The 23,495-nt window shown below is 39.3% G+C and overlaps 1 protein-coding gene across 5 annotated transcripts in view; it reads right to left on the bottom strand.

Annotated features, from left to right (window-relative positions):
• Positions 1-23,495, bottom strand: part of Nox3 (NADPH oxidase 3) — a 564,487-nt gene that overhangs the window by 92,557 nt on the left and 448,435 nt on the right. For 4 of the 5 annotated variants that reach the window (XM_070010780.1, XM_070010781.1, XM_070010779.1 and 1 more), the window contains one exon: positions 5,130-5,220. The gene's annotated coding sequence lies outside the window, so the exon portion shown is untranslated. Of the gene's footprint in view, positions 1-5,129; positions 5,221-13,486; positions 13,644-23,495 lie in introns of those variants that run through there. The other variant, XM_070010783.1, reaches the window with a different exon arrangement.

Here is a 23,495-nt window from a genome sequence, read left to right as displayed (position 1 = left end):
GGCTGGGTTGGGTGGGATGAGGGAGATGAAAGGGGTCACATCAACGAAGATGTGCTGTATTCCTAAACTGATTTGTAGGATGGTACTACTTTAAAATGATAATAAAATGATAATAAAAAAGAAGAAAAATACTCTTTTGGGTTTTTACAGGACATGGAAAACAAAAACATGTAAAAAATGTGGACAACTATCAAATCACTTTAGATGTCACTGTTTTACAATGCTCTTTGGCCTTGAACATAAAGCTGTGACACATTTGGAGAAAAAAGAGGAAGGTGGGAAATTCACCACTAGAAACATCTACATCAGGCGGAGAGAGTCTATCCTCCTATGTGGTGCAACTCATAGCCAAGGATCAAAGCATGATGACCACAGGGGAACGAGGCCTACTGGGGTTGACCATCCTGGCTGCCAGGAGAAGGACACACCTGCTTGTGCTAGCTGCATCTCAACCCAAGGCAGATGGGTCGGTGAGCCTTCTAGATCTTTCTTCTCTGATGGGCAAGAAGGAAGGCTTAAGAGAACAGCATTCTCTTTCCCTTCCACTAAGTGGGGGGAAAAGTGGTTTCCTGCAACTATGTATGCAAGCCCACCATGTTTGGGTTGCATTTTCTTCAGAAAAATAACCAGCTGATAAAAATCAGGTCTCCTGCTTTGATGGGTATAAGTACCCTTTTCACACGCAATTCTACAACTACTTGTACTTCATGTATCGAAAATGCGTAGCTTTCTTGAGCAAACGAGCTGCTGAAGGAGGCCCATTTTGGGAAACCTTTTCTGAGAGCTCTCCTTTCACGCAATCATTTCAAGTACCGAGCCCAGTGATTTGGGCATCAAGGGTATTTATTCAATTTCTTTTCACACTGTATGTAAGAAATGAGAGTAATCATGCTCATTTTTTTTTTCTATTTTCACGAGGTGATAAACTACTCCCTATTCAATATTCTCACAGCGTTGCCCTTGTATTGCTCCCAGTACTGCTGGGTGGAACTGTACTGTGCTCCTATTCAAACTTCCCTTTGGCTTCTTTTTTTTGTCTAAAAAAAAAATCTTAAGAACTGCTGTTGAGGATTGGTTATGCTTCCTGGAACTTCGGATGAGAAAGAAAAACAAAAGTATGAATTGTTAGATACAGCCGGTTAGTCAAATGCCAAGTGGCGACGTTGTTCAGGCTAACTAGTAAATACATATGGGAGACCTCTCTGGGGATACCCCGGAGGGCCAGGGTGAGGACAGAAGATATAAAAGGGAAGCATCAGTTCCAGTCACATGGGACTCAGCTAAGAAGCGCTATGTGTCATGGCAGAGGTAGTAGGAGAAGACGCCCCAGACAACTGGAAAGGTTCATCAGAACAACTGCCACTTCTGTTGATCTCTCTGGAAGCTGAGCAAATCACAAGTGGAATGTGTTACCTGTTTCTGTAGTCCTTCAACATAGGGATGACGGTGTTTAAAGAAAGTATGAAGTGAGATCAAGGGGGGATGTGCAGTCATAAAATTAAGAAAGTTTTGGGGGGAGGAGGTGGTGTTGGAAGGAGAACAATAAAAGGAGTGGTATTGATCAAGATACATTATACTCTAAAACTGCTTTGCAGAATGGCAACACTTAAAGACTGAAAAACAAAAAGGAACAAAAAAAGGAGAAAAAAGAATGTATGAAGTGATGGAGTAGCGTTGTTACTACGGAGGAAAAGTTAGCTTCACAGGAAAGTTTCTGCAGGGCATTGCGTGAAGGTACTTGTAAACCAAGACTCTGAAAAAGAATTCTAATATGCTAATAATGTAAATTCCTCTTTTCAATTTATCAAACCGCTACTACCTTCATTCGATTATAAGAGAACTCTACCAAAATGCTTTCTTTTGATTTTCTTTTAATCAAATACAGCCAATGAGTCTATTCTTTGGAATCATATTATAACCGATTAGATCAAGTTATTTGTGAGAACAGACAACTTTCTTCTGCTAAAAAAGGCTCATGTGGTTTTGTACAATAATAAAATAAATTCAAACAGCCACATTTTCAGGTGACCCTTTCTAGAGTCCAGAATTTGTAGCAATTTATCATTTTTTCCTAAAAGAACCGTTTGAGCCTCCTACAATGTAAGATGGCTGTTGAGGGAAAACTGTCTAACTGGGAAGTAAGACCAGCTGGCCATCTTCCGTGTAAAAGATGCTTTGTGTTTCTCTGCTGACTATTCATGGTCAAAGTCATTCCCCTTGAAGGGATTGAAGGAATTGAAGGAATCACTGGAGTTTCATTTTGTTATGTAGAGGAATTTATAAATTCTAGTTTAATCAATTTAGATGTAAAAGCTTTGGGGACTTACCCGCCCTTGGCAGGAGTTGCTAAATTACTCAGGACAATTTAGTTTCTCAGTATCAGATAACCAACCCTATGAATTTTTAATTTTTCCTCTTAAGATCTGTTTTTCTAGACCTTTCTGAAGAGTGATTGCATTAACCGTGTACACTTGGGAAATGATGCCTAGACTCTTACAACACTGTCAATTCAAAAACAAGAACTTCAGTACAGTTTTTTTTGCCATGGTAGGTATATTGCTTTGCTATATCCAGGTATTCCATATCCTTTTAATCTCTTTATATTCTTTTAGTCTTGGTATGGCATCATCATTGGTTCTAGGATTATGGGATAGGAGCTCTCTACATTCATGTGTGTGTGTGTGCGCGCGCGCGTGCGTGCACATGTGTGTGTTGGTACTGGGACTTAAAGTCAGGGCTTGGTTCTGTCCCTTAGCTTGGTCAAGACTGGCACTCTACCACCTGAGCCTCATTGCCACTCACAGTTTTTTTTCATAGTTATTGGAGATAATCATCTCTCCTTTCCTGCCTGATCTGTCTGTAAACCATGATCCTCAGATCTCAGTCTCTTGAATAGCCAGGGTTACAAGCATGAGTCACCTCTACCCAGAATTCTTTGTATTCTTACCATGTTGGGAACAGTACCATCAGGGGATGGATTGCTGATGGGGAAGCAGAAGGCTGGGCTAGGGGATGCCTCCACACTGGAGCATGAATTTGGGATTTAAATCTTTCATGTGAGACAGTCTTGTTTAAATGCCTGCCGGGTGGATTGGAAACCACTGACTCCTCCATCCGGATTCTTATATTCTCCCAGATGTGCAGCTACACTGCTGAACATTCTGAAAATCCAGGGCACCAGCCAACATCCACCTGCATCACCCTAAGTTTAATGCCTTGCCTAGAAGCTGCTGTGAGATTAGAGGTGCTTTTAAGTTATGGGACCAGTCTCCACATACCAGGGTCTAATCTGCCTTGCAGTTAAGTAGCAACAAGATGGTACTGCCTAGCTAGATATGCTAAATTCCTTGCATAGGTGGTGTTACAGTTCTACTCTAAATAAAGCAATCAATCAATATTTCTTCTCTGCTTACACTCCAATCTTCAGAACTGCTTGTTACGCTAGCTAGATGGATTTACTTAGAGCGGTGAAAGACATTCGGCTAGTCCATCCAATTTCTTGATTTATTTGCTATTGATGCATAAAATAAGCTTGTCTGTGAAATAGCTGGGTTGAAATTGCTGTTCTCATGCATTTTCATTGTTATTATTTGGCTAGACTGACTCTTGAGGGTCAAATTAAAGCTCATTTATCCAGAGCTACATGAGTGACAATGGATAGCTTCTTCAGTGAAAACCAGAACCTGTACCAAGAATAACAAAACTGCTGAAGGACCTTCAGATCATGCATGTGTGCGGCTACCACATATTTCTGAAAGCACAGCAGGAGCACCTATACGGATTGTTCCTTTCAGCCATGTATTCGAATTTTAACACTTATATGCCGTTGTCACTAATAACAAGGAAGTAGAAGCCATAAGTCTAAGAAGGCCCTGGCAGTAACTCACGTGGAATTTTCTAGAACTAATACTAATGAGGAGGACCCTATAGTTTTCTATCCACTTACCATTGACAGAACATTCTTTGAGGCTATTATAGTTTCTGATAGAATGGCTTAGGATACTTTCCACAACTTAATCTACTTGACGGGTATTTGGAGAATTAATCATTCTAAAATAAAAATTTTAGAGATAGGGAGTATTCAGAAACACTTAAGGTCCTGTCTACTTTTCTTTTCTTTTTTTTTTTTTTGTTGGTTGTGGGGCCTCAACTCTGGGCCTGGGCGCTGTCCCTCAGCTCTTTAGCTCAAGGTGAGTGCTCTACCATTTGAGCTACAGCACCACTTCTGTTTTGTTTTGTTTTGTTTTTTTCTGGTGGTTAGTTGGAGATAAGAGTTTCACGGAATTTCCTGCCCGGGCTGGCTTTGAACCATGATCCTCAGATCTCAGCCTCCTTGGCAGCTAGGATTACAGGCCTGAGCCACCAAGCGCCCGACTCCTATCTACTTTTCATACCTTTAATAAAGTAAAATTCTTTCCCCCAAATGATTAGACAGAAATTTACAAAAGTTGCTTTCACAAAATACCAAACGTTCAACCAATTTCTAAAGGAAACAATATTGATCCAAGATATTACAGTTTCCAAAGTGTATGTTGTTACTGGTGGTAGTGGGGTTTGAACTCAGGGCATTGTACTTGCTAGACAAGGATACTCATACCACTCGAACCACACACCCTGGCTAAAATATGTTTTAAATTGTTTGACTCCTCCTACATAAAAAAGCAGAGTCCCTTTTGTTATGTGAGAAAGAATTCTAGAATAAGGTCTCCATTACATGGGCAATGAAATGAAGTCTTACATATCCCAAGGACTTGCCCAAGGCTGCCATTTAATGCTAATTGACATTGCAATGTTCACCTTATTTCTCTCAGTCCATGATCTGTTTTTATGTTCTAAATCTCATTCAACAGGGATTCAGCATGAACAGCCATCTTCTTAGAGCTATGGTCCCCATGCTAAATATGCATGCAAATTTTTGCCTCCTTTCTCCACTGGTAATTCTTGTTCCTTTCTCTTCTTTCCCTTATTCTTCTTTTTGGGACTTTTTTCACTGCTGAGAAATTAAATTATTATCTTGGTAGTATCATTCAGTGGTAAATTCCTCCGACGATTGACAATACTTACAGGATCTGGCTGAAATAGGATGTGTATAGTATATATTAAAAGCTGCTCAGGAATGTTACACTTACCTAATGACAGTTGAAGTAAAGGTGGTTCCATTACGTGCTGTGTCTCTAAAATTTTTCAGACTTCATTTTCCTTTGTCCTTCACAAGTACACCTAGTATCATAAGATAAGGAAAAGGGAATGAAAAATTAATTTAAAAATAATTTTAGAGCTTCAAAATACTTGAGTATTTTGCATGTATCCATTTAGAGTATTTTGTTCTTTAAGTTCAAATGATGTGATCTACAAAAAATTGAGATAATCCCAACTGTTCCTGCATTTGTTTTGTTACAGGGATAAGAAGAGGCTTGTCACTCAGAATCAATCGTGGTATAAGGCAGTGCGTTTTAACTCTTCTGGCTGAGGGACCAGTAGAAGACTATTCTCCTGGGTTAAAGAAAAGTGGTCTGACTCTGAGAAGTTTAAAGCTCCTGATCTGTAATCATGTAATATTTGCTCTGCTTTTTTTTAACTGTCAGATATGCCTGGGCTATCAGCTCCTTATCCAGGATAAAGTAAGGATTTGACAACTAATGTCTGTCTTTTGATTGAGTAGAATGCTCCTCTCCATATGAGCATACCAAGTTATGTACCTTAGCCATCTGTTAGAATAAACAAAACAACACCTGAGTAATAAGACAGATAGCATTCCAATATGGTGGCGATCTCCACAGACATTTCTCATCCTTGCGCTACTTCTAAGGTTGCTTTGCCGAAATACAGATAGCCAAGGGGGTCTTCTCTGAGGGAGAACTCTTCCAGTGTCTCCAAATGTTACCCCTTTGCTATGCTTGGATCACAGTTACAAGTGTATTTTCTTGTATGACTATATGTTTTCCCTGGGCAAAATTGTCTGCATTTAGGATTTGGGGGCACTACTTTTTTTTTATACCTAGGACAAAATTTTTTACTTAAGTGTTTGGATTGGGAACTTGCAACGTTCTTTACTTTCTGTTACCTTTGGCAATAAATTTAACTCTGCAACGACAAAGAGGCAAGTAACCTCCAGCGTATCCATTTGTCACTGTATCGTCTTGAGTAGCATACTTTAAACTTTTAAGCATATACATTTTTAAAAGATTTCCCTATAAATAGCTAATGGGGGAAATCTTAATGTATGAGCCTCCCAAGTCATCCGTCTCACTCGAGATTGGGAACAGAATTTGTCATCAAGGGGTCAGCTCACAGGGTTTTCTCTTCTGCATTTGAAAATGGCTGCAAAGGCAGGGCAAACAATGGCCTAGATGACTTCGGTAATCTGTATCTAAGAAACATGATCCTTTCATAACTCAGAAATAAAAGTAATTTAAGATAATAGAAGGTATCAGTGGGCACTGCCATAGAAGGCTTTGAGGACTCTAGATATGTAACTTAAAAAAAATCGGGGGGGGAGGATTAAGTGGAGGGGCAGGGGGAGGCTGGGAAGGGATGTGAAGGGTAAACAAAGGAGGAGGCTAAAATGCTTGATAGGAAATGTACTCATTATCTTGCCCATGTAATTGTAACTCCTCTGTACAGTATGTTCACAATTTAAAAAAATCCTATCATCCAACCCTGTCTTTCTACAAGTGAGACACACTGATACAGATGAAGATAGAAGTCGTGTGCTGTCATGTAATGGTTGGCTAAGAATCGATGCTCTTTGTAAGATTCAAACGAAATGAGGTTCAACAACCATGCATGCACTTGGAAGTCTTCACTGCCTTCTTCAGTGACCAGTGGATGAGAAGGCTGGGGTGTGTATTTTCAAGCTCTGTTATTGCTCTTTCTTCACTTCATGGCTTCTTTTACAGACCAGTCCAGGTTTTTATACTAAGGAGGATCACAGATCCTCTTTTTTTTTTTGCTGGTTATGGGGCCTGAACTTATGGCTGGGAGCTGTCCCTCAGCTCTTCAGCTCAAGGCTAGTGCTCTACTGCTTGAACCACAGAGTCAGTTCTGGCTTTTTCTGCTTATGTGGTGCTAAGGAATCAAACCCAGGGCCTCATGCATGCAAGGCAAGCACTCTACCACTGAGCCACCGTCCCAGCCCCAGATCCTCTTTTTTGCTTCTCCTTCTAACCCTACATTACCAAAGATGGGGGAGATACAATAGGATGGGTAGTAAAGATGTTTGACTTGGATTGGTTATAGGTTTCTATCTATTATGGAAGTCACACAAAAAAAATTTATTAACCAGACTTTCTTCCTTTACTTTTTTTTATGCGAACTTAGCAAATGAATAGGTGCCAGGTGTTGACATTTTTAAACAGCATGCAAAAAGTTTTAGTGAAATATACACAAAAGACATGAAAGCAGAAAGGGACTATTTGGAAAGATCAAGGGGACCAGAAGAAGGGAAAAGGGAAGACCCATGGAAGTACCAAGGGGTAACTACGATCAAAGTACAGTAGAGGCATATATGAAAATATCCTAATGAAACCCATTATATATACAATTGTATACATATGTGCATATACAATATATATACAATTACATATATACAAAGTATACAATAAACACATAGACAATTGATATATGCTAATAAAAAACCTAAAAGCTAAGAGTTGACTATTGAGTCACACTATATCTGGACCTCTATTTTGAAGGTATTCTGGTTTTATTGAATGGTGATACAGATATATGTTTTAAATTTCTCAGTAATTAATTTTGAGATGAATTTTACAGAAAGTGTGACTTTTAGGTCTTTAAAAAAATTTTGGCCAGGCACTGGTGGCTCATGCCTGTAATCCTAGCTACACAGGAGGCTGAGCTCTGAAGATAGCACTTCAAAGCCAGCCCAGGCAGGAAAGACTGTGAGACTTTTATCTCCAATAAACCACCAGAAAACCAGAAGTGGCTCTGTGGCTCACGTGGTAGAGTGCTAGTCTTGAGCTGAAGAGCTGAGGGACAGCACCCAGGCCCAGAGATCAAGCCCCAGAATTGGAAAAAAAAAGAAAAAAAAAGGAAGATAACTAACTACTACATCACTGTTTGTTGGAAAGACTAGCCTTCTTCCACTGAATTGGTTTTGTACATCTGTTGACCCTATTTACTCAGTCTATTTCTGAGTTAGTTGTGCACTATTTCGAAATTACTGATTTATTTTTTTTTAATCATGAATGAGTTTGGGATTTTGTGAAATACTTTTTTCTATGTAAATTAATATTGTACTTTTGTTCTTTGGTGTCTGTTCCTATGGTGAATTATATCAGCTGATTTTTGAATGCTGGACTGCCTTATATAACTGATCTAGCATAACCAGTTATAACATATAACTCTTAGCATTTGGTTTGTTGGTATTTTGTTGAGAATTTTTGCATAAGGGGCTTTGGGAGTTGTAGATCCATTAATTAATATTTTTCCAGAGATCATCTTTGTTTGGAAGCTTTCTGGGCTCAATTATTATGACTGGGACAGAGTCTCCCTCCTGATGCCCAATAATCTCAATAGTTGACACCTCTGAATTGAAGTGGGTTTGCTGACAGGAAGGAGTGCTTGCCTTGTTTGCCTGATGCCCTTGGTTTGGGCTGACTCCATCCCCAGTGGTTCTGCCAGGACAGCTTTGACGTTTTATGTGGGACCTCCATCTTCTACTATGTTTGGGGGTAAAACAATGCTGAGCCTGGGTCAGTTCCATCTGTAGGGTGGGGCTTTATAAGAGGCCTCGATTTCAAATTGTTATGATATAATCTACATAACCTTCATTCTTGGGGTTCCAGGTCAGTATGCCTTTCTTTTTCCCAACTCTCAAGTTCTTTCACTTTTTCTGGCATTATTTCCAGGGTTTATCATCGTAGTTAGCATGGAGAAGCAGGGAGTGATATACCTACACCTGTTCTCTTGTCTGGACAGAAAATCCTTTCATTAAAAAAATTAAAAGTTAGGTGGCTAAATTCTCAAACATAAAGTGGGCAAATCACCCGATACAATTCTGGGCCTCTTGCCTCCCTCTTTCATCTCTCTCCTCCCCTGCTGTTACCTGGGCTTTCTAGAAACCCACTGATTCTTAATTATGTGGAGGCAACCTCTCTCTCCAGCCTCCTACCTCTAGCTCTGCTCTAAGCAACCTTTGTCTGTCTCAAAGCCATCTGCAGGGGAAGTGGAACAAATGAGGCTTCTTTGGCCAGCACAAAAGCTAGGCAGGAGCACCCAGGGAAGGGCTCTTTCCTTTCACAGTCTCCATTATACTTTGAAGACATTCACTGTTTTATACAGCATCATCTGTCACCCCTATGCATTAACAGGAATGCAGATGGAGCCCTGGGCTCCACCTTTTGACCAAGCCTATGATCGTCTTAAAGGTGGGGATTATATCCCCAGTACCAAGCCAAGTGCCAAGTGCTGAAAGGCTCTGTAATAAATGTGTGTTAAGTGGTAGGAATAAAAGGCAGGCTGTTAGATGCTTTCTTCCATTCTGGGACTAAGTTCAGCATGACAATAATAGGTCTGGAGGGACTCTGGAGGTCAATTAGTTCATCATTCTGCTTCTGTCCAAGAACAGTGTGGGTAACTAGGTAGCTAGTCTGATTGTAAGTACTTTAAGAGAAAGGAAAATTACAGTTTCCTACAGTAATTCATTTCAGTGTTTAACAACTCTCACTGTCAGCAAGATTTTCTTTATATCTAGCCGGAATTTCCCACCTGGCATTCTTAAATCTTAGCAGGTAGAAATGGAAATCTGCAGCTAGGTTGTGAACAGTCTTTATTTCTTTAATTACTTTTGAGCAAGTGAGCAAGTGTTTGTAAGCTGAATTCTGTGTCTTGGTTCTTAGGTTATCCTTTGGTAAAAGGTGTATGCTTCACTTATTTCCGTCATTTGTCCCGGAACCACCAGTGCCCAGACGCTGGGTCCTTCCCGTGGAATTGCAGGAATAGCATTGATGGTCTCAATCTGTAATCAGCATTCCTTACTAGCTTCCTTCCACACTGACTCTAGAACTGACCACGTGACTTGCTTTGACTAATGGAGCAACTGCATTTTAATGTTATCAAAGACTTAAAGAAGCTTTTCGCTGTTCTCCCTGTTTCCTGTAGGTCATTATGATGACTTGCCTAAAAGCTCCAGCACTCTTGCCTCTTTTAAAATATCTTGTCCCACTAACTTGTCCAGGCGAATCTGCTGCTGGGATAAGAGACCCACATGGAGAAGAATCATACCAGCTGACTCTAGATATCAGAACTTGCTTAGTCAAGATCAGCTGATCCTATAGACATAACATACAATCAGTAGATACAGTACTTAAAAATATCTTCAAATAGTTGTACAAAGAGGTTTCAGTTGAACATGTCCATTTGTAAGTACAATGCATCTTGATCAGCATCATCTCTACCTTCATTTTCTCTTTTCCTTTCCTGTTCAATCTCTCTCCTGGAGTTTCCTCATTCCATATTCATATACGTGCATTTGTTGGTGGTACTGAGGCTTGCTCTCAGAGTCTTGCGCTTGCTAGGCTGGTACTCTACCACTGCGGCAGTACTTCCATTCCTGCTTTTTGTTGGGAGATGGAGTCTTGCAGACTTTTCTGCTTAGCAGAAAAAAACAACAACTGAATTGTAATACCTAGCCTTCTTAGTAACTGGGATTTCAGATGTGAACCACCAGTGCCCAGATAAACTATTAATGTCTCATGTGGATTATTTTCAACAAAAACTCACAGTAGCTGTTGGAAATAAAGTCAGTGGCAGTCCATTTTCAAGGCGAAACACTTGGCTCTGAGTGGAGGATAACCCAAAGCTTATTTACATGGTGGCTTGTAGACACGAACAAGTTCATGCATGTGAAAGGGTCTTTAGGCAAACAGGGTCGCACAATATTAGAAAAGGGGGGCAAGAATGGACTGCAATAAAAGGAGGAAGTAGGTACAGATTGGACATGACAGAAGGAGCATACCCAGAAAAGCCTTCCTCCTGTCACAGGAGAGCAAAAGAGGGAGGGGACAACCAAAACCTACTTTCAAAACTCAACCAATCTCAAGAGGTACATGTATTCACATGACCCAATAGGAGGCAATGTAGGCAATGCTCAGGAAAGACTGTACCCCCCATTACAACTCACCCCTGAGGAACCAGGGGAAGAACCTTGTGCTTTAGGGAATCTACGCATCAGACAATCTTGCAAGACATCATTGAAGCCTTGCTTTCTGTTGCATGTCACATCTCCAGACCCAACCCTTTTTGGGTTGGCAGTTTTGTTGCTCCCACAGTAGCCCTAGGAGGAGTCCCTGGTTCTATAGAACGTACCCTCAGCCATGCGTTCAGCTGGCTCCTTTGAATCATGTGAGCCTCTCCAACACTTGTGCTACTTTGTGCTCCTGTGTTCTCTTCATTGCTTTGTCCTGAATAGTTCACCAGCACAGACTGACTTGAACTACTGTGTACTTCAACATTTTGTTGACCAGGATTTGGGTTGTTTGTCCTTTGTACATAGTTCATATGTACCAGTATCATTTACTATTGTGTAATCCGCAATTTTGTCCCTTTGCTTTGTTTCTCAAATATTGTTTGAGTACTGTCCATTCCAAGAGTATAGTATATTATTATGAGATTATATTCAGGTTTATTACCATGAATAGGATAGTTCATAATAACAATACTCCCCTGAGAATTAACACAGTTTAAACCTGATATTAATGAATCAAACTTTTAGATTTAAGCCAGGCACCAGTGGCTTGCACATGTAATCATAGATACTCAGGGTCTGAGATCTGAGGATAAAGGTTCAAAGTCAGCCCAGCAGAAAAGTCCCCATGAGACTCTTAGCTCCAATTCATCACTCAAAAGAAGTTCTGCTGTGGCTCAAGTGGTAGAGCACTAGCCTTGAGCACAAAGAGGCCCCGAGTTCAAGCCCACAACTGACAAAAAAATAAAAAAATTATAGGTTTAATCTTTGTCTCATCAGCTATCTTATGCAATAGAAATCAATTGCATCAAACTATAATCTTTAGTAGGTCATATCTGTATAAATGCAGACTCTTTACAAAAGATAGACAAAAAGCATTTGTATGGTTCAGTGCTAAAATTAGCCGAATCAAGAAACAGACAGACAGACAGACACACACACACAGACACACACAGACATACACACTCACATACGCACACAAACAAACATACACCTTGGCAACTAGAATACAAGAACACATTCCTATATGAACTTAGCAGCCTTTCGGAAATGAGTGGGTCATGGACGTAGAGCTTGGATGAAAGCCAAAATAGAGTACTGAGAGACGCACTGCGCTGTCTACTGTGTAAGGATACAAGAAGGCACCATTTATAAGCCAGCGAGCAGAGTCTCACCAGATTCTAGTTTTGCTTTGATTGTAGATTTCCAGCTTCCATAAACATGAGGGGGAAATATTCTGCTGTTTATAAACTACCCAGAAATGGTATTTTGTTTTAGCAACTTTAAACATCTAATACAATATAAAGGTGATGATCAGTTATCTCACTGGTATAACTTTTCCTCATAACAATTCAACAGAATCATTCTTGAGAGTTATTTTTATAACATATTAGCATCCTAACTGAATAAAGTAAACGCTTCAAAAGAGATGGCACGTCTCTGTCAAATGCTCACATTTTCCTACTAACGGCACCAATTACCAAACAGACAAAATGTTGAATGAATGCAGGTCCCTGCAGTAAATCCAGAACACTTGGGAGATATGCTTAAGGAACAGACAGAGACCTACATCTCCACCCATGAGATCTGGAAATCTTTGTCTCTGAATGGTTGGCTGTGTAATGCCAGGAAGTTTACAGAATCATTGTTTATTTTTCCACTGAAGAAAGCTATTGGGATACAACACAGAGAGATGATTCTGGTATTGCTTGTTTGAAGAGGCAAGGAATGAGTACATTGGATAGAACAGAACTTTTTCCAGCCATGTTTCCTTTCCTGCCATGTTTCCTTTTGTATTTACTGCTCCAGCTCTGGCTGAGCATAGACATGCATAGCAAAAATGGATATAATAAATGGCTTAGAAAGAGTTTTCTATAAGCATTATTTCCTCAGGATGTGTTTTAGAGGATGCAACTAATAACGCAAAGAAATCAAAACAACAGGCAGTATTGTTTTTAAGGTATGGTGTCTGCTTTTCATTTTACTTAGGCCCACAACTACCTCCCTTAATCCCTCAATTTCCTCTTTCCCTTTTATTCTAACAGGATTTTGCAAAGTGTTTACCTGTTCACAGGATATATTCTTCAATATTTAAGCAGGTCCTAATGAACTCAACAACTACTGATTGAAGAAGGAGTCTTTTTTTTCCCCCAGCTAAGTATTTAAGTTATTATGTCAGAATTAAACTAGTTTTGTCTAAAACATAATTTACGTTTTGTTATTTAAACAGGTAAGTTAAGGGCAGGCCGCCAAATGCAAAGGTCAGTGGGTCCTCCCTACCTTGCAGGTGGGTGAATTCGTTGTTTCTCTATTCCTTCACATTCACTCCAGCTGACGTCTGCAGTAGGAAGAATTTGCTTTGTTTCTTTTGATGTAGCACAACAGGGCATACCAAGACAGCATGGTGGGGAAAGCTCGAAATTAAATAAATTTTATTCAAGCCCGGAATTTTCAGCAAGGCAAAGAACTTTTCATTTGTTATTTCCACCAGGTGGGGCTCTTTCACATAATGGACTCCTTTCTTTGGTTCCCTGTTGTTCAACGCTGTGCTTCTGAGGCAGAATGTGGCCTGGGGAGAGCCAGCAATGATCACAATGGCCCAGTGTGCTTCTAGGCCCTGGGTGGGAGGCAACTGAGCACCAGGCGGAGGGGCCTCCTGGTGCAGAGAGCTCCTCCAGTTCTGCCCAGAGCCTGATCACTTGCTGGCTCTTCCTAGAGCTCCAGGCGGAAGGCACAAATCCTGTCCCCAGGAACTGGGAGCTGATCACTGGGAGCAATGAGATTTACCCAGCAGTTCTGTGTATTCTTCTCTTTGCTCTTTGTCTAATTGTGGAAAGGGATTAAGGCAAAACTCATCCTGTGCTCTTCGATACAAGTAGGAAAGACTCCAGACTCTGCACCACCAATGCACACTTGTGAGCTGGTGGGAGGGTGCCTTATAACACAGGAATAAAATCATGATTCTGGCTCATAATGCAATTGGTTATGTTAGTAAACAAACCATAAGCTAAGAAGGGTTTGGGGACTTTCTACAAGCACTTTCACATGAACTGTGTGGAAGACTTCTGTCTCAACCTGTTGGAACCAGGCCTGCTGTGTCAGCTCCATTTAAAACACTGTTGCTCAAGTGTGGGTAGTGGGCCAGCTGCAATCACATCACCCACCCTAGGTGCAGATGCTACAGGTGTTCAATTCCAACCCCAATCCAGGCCTAATGCAGGAAAATGAGCATTCTTGACTATACCCTCAGGGGAGACACGTGTACTTTCAAAGTTCTATTTCTCTCCGTTTCACTTGTTGATCTTTATATCAAAAAACCTTTTCCATTTTCTTACTTGTTTTTATAGAGACTAATTTGACAAGAAATCCAAAGAAAAGACACTGAATCATTCCAGTACATGCACCAAGAATTCAATGGTACTTGCTACTATCAATTACAACATGTGAAATTACTTGAATGTTATCTGTGTGAATTTATTTCGAATTTCTGACTACTAAATCTATTTCATAAGCCAATTCAGGGTTTGTGTGCTCAGTCTCTCTCCGTCTCTCTTCTTTTCTCTGTCTGTCTGTCTTTTTGCCTGTCAGATGTTCCCTTCTCTCTCTCTCTCTCCTTCTCTCTCCTCTCTCAGAGTTGGAAGACAGATAAATGTTTAGTTTTGTAAGCAAACAGAGAGCTAGTTAAGTATTATATGCTTGAGAAAACCTTTAATTGATAAAATAGTTTTAGAAAACTTGATTGTCAAGAACAGAATGATTCTAATAAAATTGTATTGCTAGATTACCTGGTTTGGGAAAATTGTTTCCTTGTAGGACATTATCCTTGCAATGATATCCAAAGAGAGACATTATTGATCAAATTCAAAACTACACATCCATACAAGTAAGTATAACCCCCAGGATGAGTCTTGAAATAACTTTATCTGCATTAGAAGGAGCAAGATATTACTGAGACTTAATTATTTAACACATCCTTGCTGGTCTCCATCTCTTGGAGAAGCAGTACAGATGGAGTACGAAGTATTAATTATATCTTGGGCTTGCTCACCTCTCCACATAGATGCCCAAATTTGTACATCAATTTGGAGGGTGACCTAGAGTAACATCTTTCCTCTAGGGAAGGAGTTTAGCAAAGTTTACAGTATACAAGTCCAGCAGCCTTTCGAGTGAGAAACATGCACTGATTTAAGATCCAAGTGTCCAGGAAGAAGTGAGAATTTTCATCATCAAGGACTAGTGGTCTCCTGGCTTCATTAGACACCTTGGTGAGAAGTTAAGCAAGACCTAGAAAAATGTGTAAGACAGGATTTGGGCAGAACCTAGGAATATTATAGAAGTTATTTCAAATCTTTTACTTGTGTTTCTTCTTCGCTCATTTGTGTGCTTTCCCACTACATAGTTATTAAGGGCCTATTCTCTGTCTGGTACTGTCCTATACTCTGGTTTTATAGCAGTAAACAAGAGAAACCTGTATCCTGTAGTAGAATATTCTAGCAGGAAGCCATTGCAAGGATTTGATCAGAGATGTGGTATGACTTAGCTTGTTTTAGGAGATCTTTTGGCAGCTTTGCTGAAAGTAGATGGCAGTTCTTAGATAGAATGGACCAGTGACAAGCTAAGATCATTGTGTTAGTCCACCTTGATTCGTTGGTGTAGATTCCCAGGTGTAGATGCTTAAGACTCCAAAATAGTTCACACAGCACTTTTGATTTAACATCTGATGTTAAAACTGAAGACTGAGACGATTCAGGAAGCATTACTGAAATCTTGTTTTAATTTGAAGACTCCTCTTTGGGCAGGGGAGCTTCAAGTTGAACGCCTAATATAGATGACTATAAAAAAAATGTCCTAAAATTAGAGTGTCTGAGGAATGTCTTCTGAAACTTTATATCTGACTTGTATTAAATATTCAAGTCTTGATCTCTCACTATATTAACTTGTGAGAGAAATGGATTTGTGGATTAAGGGAAAAGAAGCTAACATTTGTTGAGAACATATTACATACCACATTCTTTACACAGACTTTTATTTAATCCTCACACTCACAACGAACAGAGTGGTAGATATTACTACCTCTAATTCACAAATGTAAAAGCCACCATCAGAAGTGGTCCTACACTTTGATGGTGGACCAGGAAAACCAAGCTCTTCTCACAGTACACACTGTTGCCACATCGACAAAGATTCTCCATCTCATACCGTCTCGAAGACTCCATCTATTAGCATCAGAGGTAACACCGTCCGACTAATTCCCACAGCTCAATTAGTGAAATGCAAATGGACTCAGTTACTAGCCCATATTTTAAATCATCCAAGCAGCCTCCATCTTGCATTGCTTGCTGTGCACTATTCTTTCAAAAGGCCTGTCTGGTGGAGTTGACAGAGCCTCATAGGAGTGACCCTTATCCACAGAATGGCCACCATTGAAGCAGCATTTTGTAATGCTGGCAGGGATGTAGAAAAATTGAAACTCCGTGTTCTGTGGGTAGGAGTGTATATAATGTTGCCATTACGGAAAACAGTATGGATGTTCATCCAAAAATTAAAAATAGACTTACCGTATGACATAGCAAATACCAAAAGCAGGGTGTCTAAGAGATAGTTGCATATCTGCATTCCTTGCACCATCATTAGCCAAGAAGTGAAAGTAATCCTAGAGGTCACTGACTGAGGAATGGATAATGTGGTATACTCCATAGTGGTAATATACTACAGTAGGATATTACTCAAACAAGAAGCAAATCTTGTCTCATGCTACATGGATAAAATCAAATGCAAGAGGAAGTGGTGCTGTGGCTCAAAGGGTAGAGTGCTCGCCTTGAGGTGAAGAGTGCAGGGACAGCGCCCGAGCCCAGAGTTCAAGCCCCACGACCGACCAAAAAAAAAAAAAAAACAAATCAAAAGAAAAAACTTTCTATATTAGTTTAAGATTTATAGACAAAAATCAAAGGCAAGAAATGGAAAGTAGAAGGCTGGTTTAAAAGACTAGAGGAAGAGAGGAGGGCCATAGTTTAATCGCTCTGGTTTCATTTGAAGCATGAAAGCATTCTAGAGATCCATTGCACAAAAAGAAAAATCTACTTGACATCACCGAATTGTACACTTAAAATATTTAAATATTCCATATTTAAATTTAATGGTTTTTAACATAATAAGAAATCAAAGAAGAAGTGATCTACTTTTAATAATAATTATCACCACTTCATAAAGCTAAGATAGATATTAACTATCATTTCCTATCTCAGTTTACAGCAGGATTTTGGCTAAATAATAGTTATTGATAGTTTCTTTTCAGGAGTATTAGCCATCTTGGAGAGGCTTTCTTCTGTAATATCGTTGTTTCAAGCAACTAATAGTTAAAGGCATTTCTAATCTCATTCCTTTCATTACACCATGAGTTTATCTTGGTATTGGTGGCATCTCAGTGTGCCAAATAAAAAACAAAGCACTTGTCACTTTTATTTTTAAAGAAATGATGACTGGAGATGTTCATTTCTTCCTATTCTATAGTGTCACATTCCCTTCTGTCAAGTCACTCAAATGCTGTATAAACACTGCATGTAGGAAGGCATTATTTTAGTGTTCAAGGAGTTTGACAAGTTTCCAATATAGCAACTGAATTTTTACTTTCCTCTAGGGTCAACTTATGAGGAGTACTTCTCTATCTCTTCAAAAATTGCTATTGATCTTAATGCTCATTATATAGTCCTAATGTTCCTTGTTAAACATACACACACACACCCCAAAATTTGGTTTCATGATTTGTCAGAGTTTGGATATATTTGTCTATTTTCCATTTACAATTATATCCTTCATTTATTATAAAAGGAAATTGTTATTACTCTGTTTTCTTTTAACTTAACTTCCAGAAATATATTTTAAATATGAAACCTAGCAATTTCTTAGGGCAGTCTTATAATACACCCTCATCATCATGATCATTGGTATTGGGCTACACCTTTATTTTCTATTTCATTATAAACAAATTTTAATTTGGTTATGGAGTTAATGAAATAAAATTTCCGAACACATAGAACTTATCAAACCATGGCTGAGTTTCCAAACCTGTCATTGGAATACTTTACACTCCTGTGCTGTTATTGCCTATTGAAGTATTTCTCAAATGTTAAAAAAAAACAAAAAGCAAAAAACAAAACCAAAAAAAAAAAAACCACAACAAAAACTGTCCCTAAAGGCAGGAAGAATGAATGAGGGCCCTTGAAGGGCTCTGAGTGTATCTCAAACAGCCCTCTGCAGGCATAATATTTCTTTGTAGTTTCATGTTTTATCTTCTCTATAACACGACTGCATTTTTTTAGAGATGAAAAGATAACTTTAAATCACTTACCAGTCAACGACTTAACTTTTCCTTCTCAAATCTTTGAGTAAAATTAATACTCAAGGTAGATGTACTGTTTTTATCTTGTGACTTTGAAATCCCTTTGATTCTTGACACTGACTGTGATACAAGAGAGAAATGCAGAACTGAAAGTAAACTGGCACATACCCTTTCCTAATCCTTCATCTTCAGTGGAATGAACCCTGGAAAACTCATCACACAAGTTCAACCAAGATCACCCCAAATAGAATTTGTTTTTGGTTTCCAGAACACGGGCTTGCTGCATTCAATGGACTTGAGTCCTAATGGGTCACCCAGGGAGGCTGGGTCAAGAATTTCCAGGTTCCTTGCAGCCGTACTATCTTGCGTTTTTGTATTTGAATGCCACCACCTTGCTGATGGAGTTCAAAAAAATAAAAAAAAATAAACAAGATGTTTCCTAAACATCCTGGGTTTGTGGTTTGTCTCAGGGTCTGCACGTATTTTAAAGGATGTCCCTCAGTAGATAAATGTACACAATGGAATATACACACAATGGTATATATACACAATGGAATTCTATGCTTCCTTCAGAAAGAATGACATTATCCCATTCGTAAGGAAATGGAAAGATTTGGAAAAAAATCATATCAAGTGAAGTAAGCCAGATCCAAAGAAACATAGGCTCCATGGTTTCCCTCACTTCTAGTAATTAGTGTATGTCTAAGATAGTCCCAAAAGATGATCACAATAGCTCCATAGCTATGCACATATGACCCTAGAAGATGATGCTAATCGAAATGAACTCTAACATATGGAAACAAAAGGGTTTTTTTTCCTTACTCATGTAACTAACCCCTCTGTACAGCATTTTTACAATAACAACATATATATATATATATAAAGTTATTTTTTAATATACTGTATGAAGTGATTTCTTTTTTCATTCATGTTTGTTTTTCCCTTTGGTTTATCCCCTGCTGTCACTGTTTTGGATTTTGGTACCCGTGCCTTGTAGATATGTTTATCTGATTTGGGGAAGGGAAGGGGAATAACAAAATGGTGAGACAAAGGACAAAGGGTGAACCAATGCCACAGTGATACTCACAAGACACTATGTTGGAAATGAACTTTACAACTTGGTAGAGAGGAGTCGGGGCCAGGGGGAGGGAAAGTGGGAGAAGTCGAGGGAGGCGGGTAACACTCTTTGACCAGAAATGTTTTCATTACTTGTGTAACTGTAACTACTCTGTACATCACCTTTACAATAAAAGAAAACAAAAATAAAAAGGATGCTGCATTATTCCCAAATTATACTCTATCAGAAAAGTGTGAGAGAGTCCATTTTAACTTAACCCTGCTGTTCTCTCTGGTCAAGACATCAACAGTTGGAAACTATTACTTCACTTCCATCAGACCCTTGATATATTTTGAGGGCCTTGAATCATTATAATTTAGAGCTGTCTAATAAAACTTTCTGTGGACATGTGACATTTGTGTGGCTTCTTTGGGTGATTGGGCATTGGCCAGAGAGGATTGTGTGTTCATGAAATGTGGATGTGGCTAATGCAATTGGAGAGCTGGGTTTTGCATTTTATTTTAGATATTGAAAGGTACGTTTCGAGGGGGTTGGCCAGTGCAGCTTCTTGAGTGGAATCGAGCAGCAGAAGACAGAAAATATACGTGCGAGGATTGAGGGGATCAACTTACAAGACACAAATGTAAAGAAAAATAGGCAGGTCATTTCCTGTCAGTTTTAGTCTTCCCAGAGATACCAAATTAATCATTGTTAATCATATGAAGAAATATCTCAAGAAAGGAAAAATCTTTACTGTTGTCTTAGGAAAAAGAAAAGAATGCACTGACAGTCACAGAATTAACTTCTTTTAAAAATAAAAAGGGCGGGGGAGGGGGGCGGGGAGGAAGGAAAAATGTGAACACTATTGCCATCTAGTGGATTCGGCATGTAGGGACACACTCCGGCTCAGCAGAAGGGGACAGAGTGTTCACAGGTGGCCCTCCAAGAGGTCTTGTAAGTGTGCTGTGGGCAGAAGCCTCCACAGGGGCCTTGAAATAAAACACACAGGAGAAGACCTACTTGAGAAAACAATGAAGAATCTTTTTGTCCAATGGAGTATGAACAACTCCGAATGCCATAACAAGAGCTTTCTTAAAAATAATAATAAACTTCATTGCCAAGCAGTCATTTAAGATAGTTACCCAACAGCCCAGGTTGTTGGCTGGTGGCTCACACCTGTAATCCTACCTCATCAGGAGGCTGAGATCTGAGGATGGAGGTTTGAAGCCTGGAGGGGCAGGAAAGTCTGTGAGACTCTAATCTCTAAGTGGCACCATGGCTCAAAGTGGTAGAGTGCTAACCTTGAGCCAAAGCAGCTCAGGGATATTACCCAGGACTGGCACATACAAAAAAAAACCCAAAATAAAAAAAAAACAAAAACAAAAACAAAACCCACATTTACCCAACATCCTCCTTTATCACTGTCAAATATGCAGATTAAAAAAGAGGTTCAACAATGGATGTCAAATCTTCAAGTTTTCTGAACCAAAATAAGACTATCTGTGCCTTCAACTTCTGAAAATGTTTTTGTCACCTAGGGTGGTCTTGTTTACTTACACACACACACACACACACACACACACACACACGTACACACACAGTGAGTCATTCTCCTCTCTCTCATTCTGTTCTTCTCCCATTTGATGATTTGAAAAACTCCTCCTTTGGTACCATGGTGCCTGTCAAAAATTAATTGCAATTTATGCATATTAATCGACTTATCTTCTGGATCTCCTCCTGCTAAGGCCCTCACAACTACTTCTCTGGTTCAACTTTGGAATCTGTTTTTATCCTAGTCTCTGCTTATCTGATAAAATCAAAAGATAATAAAGTATTTTGCACACATAATGGAAATGAGAAGAAATAATACTTAAGAGTATTAATTTAAGGGCTGGTGGGAAGAAGAGATGACTGATTACATGTATTTTGTATTTTTCCAGTTGACCCTAGAATGGTGCTATGCACTGGAATTAGAAATAGCTTTCTAAACATAGCAATCATAAAGCATTTTATTTATTTTATTTTGGAATTTGAAATAATCCATTGTGTTAGGTCATGCAGTAAGCCTGAATTTGAAAGGAAAGGGGGGGGGGAGGGAGAAAGGGAGAAAGGGAGAGAGGGAGAGGGAGAGAGAATGGGAGGCTGTAATTGATGGAAAACTTTGATTTAGAATTCTGGAAGCTTAGCCTAGCAAGTGCTAACCATGCACACAGCATACAAACAAGCCATAGAGAGAGGAGAAAAGAGCCAGGACATCAAGAACTCAAGTATCAGGGGACTATTTATCTCCAGAAAGAATTTATAGGGACCATAAAGTAAAACCAGAAGAGGCACATACTATTCTATAGAAAGAAGTCAGAGGATTTGAACATATTGTGATGGCCATGAGGTACAATCTGTGCTGTAAAAGACAAAAATACCAGATCTGAGGTAGTGAGTCCAGTAGTAATGGATTGGGAAGAGTAGCTAAAGCTGTGGTAGGTAGTGGGGGCACAGGTACACTCACGGAATCCGGAGAGGAAAAGACCTCCCTTAAGTTATTGACTTAAAAGGAAGAGGAGGCTTCACTTCCAGAGGGTAGGTAAGAACAGGATGAAATACAGGCACAGAAAAAGATGGCCAAGAAATGGGTAAATAAAGAGCAATTCCCAAGGTATAAAACATGCAGCAATATAAAACACATTAAGTCTGACAATAATAAAGATTAATATATAAAAGCTTGGAACATTTCAAATAAGTTCTTCCTTTGCTTAATTTCCCTTTTCAGGGATAGATTTATGGCCCAAATGTAGGTCAATGAATTGATAGTAGCAGATTTTGAAGGTTTGTATACCGGGAACTCCTGAGGGCCATAACTTACCTTCAGAGACGTTCATGAAAGAAGATTCAATGGTAGTATGCATAAATTAATTTTTATTTCTGCTGGAATATGAGTAAAAAATATTCAAGGACAGTGAGGAAAATTTATCATACAGGTTTAAAAGTAAAATAAAACAACAACCAAAAAAGGAGGCTTGCATTTTGGGCAATATGGCAGACTTGATAACTCTGAAACCCATGTGCAGAAGCGCAGGATGAAATAGGATGAAATTTCTCTGAAAATACAGAATTAAACAAGAGGGGAATACAGTAGAGGAGGCCCAAAGGGAGAGGAAAATGAAAATCATTTCTATGAGCTGCAACTGTACCATTGACTATCACAAAAATCCCAGAGGGATAAGAGAAACTGGGGTTCAGCAGAGAACAGAGGTGGAGCTGAGAGCTTTATGAAGGACAACCCCAAAAGAGTTATTGGGAAGATGGAAAAGATGACTGTCTCAGTTTTTTTTTCTTAATATATATATTTATTGTAAAGATACTATACAGAGGGGTTGTGTGTCTCAGTTTTAATTCAGGGAATTGGTAAATGCAAACACGATCTCACATTGGTCTAGCAACTAAATTCATATTCTCTAAATTGCCTGGAAAATCTAAGCTGAGAGAGTAACATGCAATGGTTGAAGGCTAGAGATAGCCTCAGGCTCCTAGCAGAGGAATATAATTATCACTAAAGATATAATTCACGTGTAAATATCTAGTATATGTCTGAGTCAAGCAGAAAAGGTCAGTTAAGTTGATGTTAGGGAAATGAACCCTAAGATATGTATTCAAATGTTTTTTTTTCTTTCATGTGATTGTTTCTAACACATTTATAAGATTATTTCTTTGTTGCTTTGTATGTCCTTCCTCCACAGTGTAAACCCTGCTTTCACTGTATTTGATGTTGGTATAATTTGTGGAGGGGAAGGGGAAAAACAAATCGTTTAAATAGGGATACAGGTGGACCCATTGCAACAATGAGGGAAGGATTGGGTGGGGGGGGGAGGATGGGAAGGGATGGGAAGGGGAAACAA

The sequence above is a fragment of the Dipodomys merriami genome, unplaced genomic scaffold, assembly GCF_024711535.1.
Source record: "Dipodomys merriami isolate MVZ:Mamm:240054 unplaced genomic scaffold, mDipMer1.0.p SCAF_8, whole genome shotgun sequence".
NCBI classification, from domain to species: Eukaryota; Metazoa; Chordata; class Mammalia; order Rodentia; family Heteromyidae; genus Dipodomys; species Dipodomys merriami.
The sequence above is the reverse complement of the archived record's forward strand: the minus strand, read 5'-3'. Positions and strand labels throughout refer to the sequence as shown.